Source organism: Vigna angularis, chromosome 2, assembly GCF_016808095.1.
Source record: "Vigna angularis cultivar LongXiaoDou No.4 chromosome 2, ASM1680809v1, whole genome shotgun sequence".
NCBI lineage: Eukaryota > Viridiplantae > Streptophyta > Magnoliopsida > Fabales > Fabaceae > Vigna > Vigna angularis.
The window spans coordinates 15,249,290-15,255,000 of NC_068971.1; the positions used below are offsets into that span (position 1 = coordinate 15,249,290).

The 5,711-nt window shown below is 35.7% G+C and overlaps 1 pseudogene; it reads left to right on the plus strand.

Annotated features, from left to right (window-relative positions):
• Positions 1 to 218: 218 nt before the first annotated feature.
• LOC108320388 (NAC domain-containing protein 7-like) lies at positions 219 to 1,584 on the plus strand (annotated as a pseudogene).
• Positions 1,585 to 5,711: the final 4,127 nt, after the last annotated feature.

Sequence of the window (5,711 nt, forward strand, 5' to 3'; positions counted from 1 at the left end):
GATTTATTTACTTAGAACAACACAACCTTATGTTTAAATATAGTAGCACACTATATATCTGCATATACAAGATTGGTTTACTTTTAACCCAAAATCTAGAGTGACTGGATATATGGATCTTTTCTATTACATGTATTTAACTTTGTTATTTTTATCAAACTTGAAACTTATTCTAAAATATATGTATTGTGTTCATGCAGGGATCAAAGTGAAAGAGGGAGAATATGAATAGTTTTTCTAATATTACCCCCGGTTTTAGGTTCCACCCCACTGATGAGGAACTTGTTGACTACTATTTGAGGAAGAAAGTTACCTCACGAAGGATTGACCTAGATGTCATAACAGATGTTGACTTATATAAAATTGAGCCATGGGATCTTCAAGGTAACAGTAAAATTGGATTGTATAATTAAAACTTAACAAGAAAGTCACTGATATTTTGGTGTTTTGAAAATATGAAGAGCTTTGTAGAATAGGAACAGAAGAGCAGAATAAATGGTACTTCTTTAGCCATAAAGATAAGAAGTATCCAATAGGAACTCGCACAAATAGAGCAACTGCAGTAGGATTTTGGAAAGCAACTGGAAGAGACAAAGCTATTTATTCAAAGCATGACTTGATAGGAATGAGGAAAACCCTACTCTTTTACAAAGGTCGAGCACCCAATGGACAAAAATCAGATTGGATCATGCACGAGTATCGACTTCAAACAGACGAAAATGGCACACCACAGGCAAGTTTTTAGAAATTATTACATTCATATAACTAGAGAGAAAGAAGCTATTCTTCTCATGATTTAGTTTTGTTCAATAAAACATAATCATGCATTGCTTTTTTTTTTTTCATTTTTCAGTTTATTTTTTATGTATGTAGTTGGTGCATGTATTAGACAAAACTATTGCACTTGGTTGCACACTAGAAAGCATGTTGACTGCTCATGTATCATGTCTGTATGTCCTGCTTACTTCTTTCAAGATTTCTTTAACTGGAATACATGTGTAGAAAACTTTATGATAAACATATAGGGTGTGATTGGATTCAAAATAGAAGTGCTTTCAAGAGTTTCTCTACTGAGAATACAAAGTTTTTTTTCTCTAATAACAGACTCAACTTTTCCAACTTTATATCCAAAAACATCATAACCTTCAAAAAAAAGTCACTGAAATCACATTTCCAAAAGCACTTAAGTATGTGGATTTATGGAAGTAAGTGTAATTACTGATATTGTGTTAGCTTTTGTAACTCTTAAGCCATAACTTTTTCTTGTTTTCTTGGAGTCTTATGCGTGGTTAATGTAGTTTTAACCGTTTTTGTCTGTTTTTGAGTACAACGATTGATCATTGAATTGAAAAAAAAGAAATGTGATATGGTTTAAAGCAGGAAGAAGGATGAGTTGTGTGTAGAGTATTCAAAACAAGACTAACAACCATGCATAAATTGAGTGAGCATGATTCTCCCTGTTGGTATGATGAGAAAGTCTCTTTCATGCAAGACATGGATTCACCAAAGCAAAGCTCTCAACCTAATAATTTGCCCTACCAGTTTCCATATCCATGCAAGAAAGAGCTAGATTACAAGGGATAAACAGTAACTGGTTAAAATTCAAACACCACAACAAGTTTTGTACTAGTTGCAAAATCAAATCCCACATCGGTCAGGACTTGGAATACAAATTCTGGCATACAGTTCACAGTCTATGCTTTTACCAAACAAAAAATAACTACCTAAACATGTACAACATTTTGTACTCTCAAAGCACTATCTAACCTTTGAAGTAGACCATATCACGACAACTTACATGAAAAGTTAAATGAAAATTAAATCAAAAGTTATGATTATAGACTTATGATTGCCACTTATTCTTCAATTGATTGTAAGCAAATCATTATGGCAACATTGATCAAGGTCACACAGATCTAAAGATATCATTGTTAAAAACTTTCGTTTAGTCTAAACAACTTATAAGAGACAATTACCAATAAAGTAAAACTAATAACCTAATAATTCTAGATACACAAATGATGACAAAACAAGAAACGAAGATAAAACAAGATACGAAGATACTCAAATGATGACAAAACACTAAACTACGTTATGCTCATTCTTCTAAATAATCATCCATTCATCTTCAAAGACGAATAGTAAGGCCAATTAGACATATTTTATCACAATGTATGTATATATTCACCCATTTATAATTTACAAACATTCACTTAACCCTGAAATAACATTCAAATATAATCCAACAAAATATTTTACCCAATAAAAATACTTCATCACTCAACCTCGAACCATCCAATTACATTTTCATTGAAACACCGTGCCAAGGAGAATACAACTCCAGAAAAGTACATATACCAAACATACCATTTAGCGTAAGACACAAAATTTCATTTTGATTCACAACAAAATCACATAGAATTAGCATCAAAGCTTCCCATAACATAACAATCACAAAATAGAAAGTTTAACTCCTCATACCTTGTTCGATTTCCCCTTTTCCGCAACCCTAGCTTCAAATTTCATGTATCTCACTCCCCGCTCCTTTGCTGACTCTCTAACTACCAAACTCGTTTTCTCAATGTGTCTCATTCACCACAGATAAAACTCGTTACCGATTGAGCATTTGGTCTTCTCCCTACCGCAACTCTCTCTCACAACCTTGGCCCTTTAGTCTAGGGTTTTCGAAAATCAATCAAATATTAAAGGAAAGATAGACAAATGATGACAAAAGAAGAAAGAATGAAGAACCTCATACTTTATATTCTTCAAACACTACAAAGGGGAGAAAATAGAAAGGGGACGAACCTTTCGCGCTCCACACCATTCACGACCGATACAAACTTCTCCTTGGCCTTTGACTTCGCAGGTAAGAACTTTTCCGATCACGTCCAGCCTCCGGTGGCAACCATAGACTTCTCCTTTCTCTTCCTTTCTTGCGTTCTCTCTCAATCCTAACACTAGCACGAAAACTGAGTCTTTCAAAATGAAATGGTCGCCCTTTGAAATTTCCAAATCTAACACAAACCCTACAGCAGCTCCAAATTACTAAAACGCATCGTTTCATTTAATCTCTCACAAACCACCTCAGGAGCAGCCCACGGACTGAAATGATAAATATATCCTTTATGACATTGACAATCATTGAGTCCCACTGCGTGTCAAATGAATGTAGATTCCTTTAACCGTGTCAAAATATTATTTTTCTTCTTTTTTTAAAGGGGTCAACCCTCATGCTCTCATATTCTTCACGTGGATGCTCTCATATTCTTCACGTGGAAGGCTTCTCTTCCTTCCCCGTGAGTCACTCACCCAACTGACTACCCTTCATCGAGCCACCCACCCAACTCATAAAGGAGGCTTTACCATCGGTGTTCCTGGCATTGTTACTAACGTCGTTTCAAGTGCAGTCAAATGCCTAATTGTTCTTAACGACATTCTTACACTTCATTTTTCATTCTTCTCACATTTCATTAACGGCCATTTGCACCCCCATTTTAGAAAGCTATTCATCATCACTATCGCCATTCACCCTCTCCATAAACATTTATATCTATCAAAATTTTCATTTCATGCCTCATAACAACCCTTTTTACACTTAAAAATAGAGAACAATCATGGTCCCTTGTGGTGTGGCAGCAACCCTAGTTTTGACCACGGCGAAGCACAACAATGTTGCTCTCGGAACATTAGTAGAAAGGAACTGGGTTTATGTTGAAGAAGAAAGAAGACATGCCTTTGTTGAACAAGAAACAAGGGTTGATCGGTGCTTGGAGAAGAAGAAGCTTGCAATTTGGAAAAAGGATGAGTTGGTGAGGGTAGTGCTTCGGTAAACACTCTCAACGATGGTAATGCAATGTAGCAGCGACGGTGGCGGCAATGGTCACAATGAGACATCATCGGCATTGGCTCTGGACGAACAGAGATGGAGGCGTGATAGGGAGCTCTCAATTGGTGAGGCTGGTTCGAAAGAACCCACTCTATCTTTCGTATTCACACGTGGCTCCATCTTTTTCTCAGATCCAAATTGTGTGAATAAGGTTGGGAAGATGATGAAAGGTGATTGGATGTATTAAAGTGTAATGCAAATTCTAGAAGAATCTAGAAGCTCCTAAGATAGAAGAATTGAAATGCAATACAAATTCTAGAATGTTGTAGAAAAACCTAAGATAGGAAGAAAAATCTAGAATATTCTACATAGGTAAAAATCTAGAACATTCCACATAAGTTGTGCCTAGGATGTTCTAGAATAATCTATGGATCTATAAATACCCATGAGCTCTACCATTTGATGTAAGATGTAGCCAACATCTACCATTTGTATGAAGCCACATCTACTACAACTAAAGACAACTACAACACTTCTTTCAACTACTACTTCTACATTCTACTATCTCTACATTTTCTCTATCCCATCAACTACTCCTTTCACAACCTTAAAATACTAACAGTGGTACCAGAGCTACGTTCGGTCATCTACTGGGCGTAGATAAAATTTTCAACTACCTCAAACAAAACTATAACTCATTCTACTACTCCCAAATATATTCTCAACAATGGCTACTACTAATCAAACATCATCAATTCCAGTACCTATTTTCAAAGGAGAAAGTTATGATTTTTGGAGTGTCAAAATGAAGACATTCTTCCGCTCTCAAGATTTATGGGATATCATAGAAGAGGGATTCACTATTCCAGAAGACACCTCTACTCTTACTGTAGCTCAAAAGAAGGAGTTGAAAGAAAACAAGCAGAAGGATTCAAGGGCTTTATTTGTTCTTCAACAAGCAGTTGATGACACAATTTTTCCAAGGCTAATTGGTGCCACAAGTGCAAAACAAGCTTGGAACACAATACAAGAGGAGTTTCAAGGAAGTGACGAGGTACGCAATATTAAACTTCATTCTCTAAGACGAGAGTTTGAATTATTAAGAATGAAAGAATCTGAGACCATTAAAGACTACTATTCTAGAATAAAAGAAATAGTTAGTCAGATGAGAGCCTATGGGGAAAATATTCTTGACAAAAAGATCGTTGAGAAAATTTTAATTTCTATTCCCCAAAAGTATGATGCAATCGCAACCGCGATTGAACAAACAAAAGATTTGGCTACATTGTCAGTCACGCAACTAATGGGCTCTCTTGAAGCTTATGAACAAAGATTGAAAAGGCATGAAGAAGACTCGGTTGAAAATGCCTTTCAATCAAAACTAAAATTACGGTCTCAGAATAAAGAATATGAAGGAGATAAAAGTAGAGAAGAAATTTCTAGAAATAAAGAAAATCCTAGAAGCTTCTCTATGACTCGTCAAGAAAAATATCCTCCATGTGGCATATGTAAAAAGACAAGTCACTTGGAAAAAGATTGTTGGCATCATGGAAAACCTCAATGCCATTATTGCAAGAAATTTGGTCACATAGAAAAGTATTGTCGTAACAAAAATAAGCATCAAGCAAACTTTGCGGAAGAAGATAATCAAGAGAAACTCTTATTCTACGCCAATCAAGAATCTCCTAGTAGAGAAGGAAGTTGGTACTTGGATAGTGGATGCAGTAATCACATGGCAAAAGATCAAAGTATCTTCAAAGACATTGATAAATCTGTCAATGTCAAAGTTCGGCTAGGAAATGGCACCACAGTGGAGTCTCGAGGCAAAGGAACTGTCATGGTGGAGACAAAGAAAGGTACTAAATTCATCAAAGACGTTTTA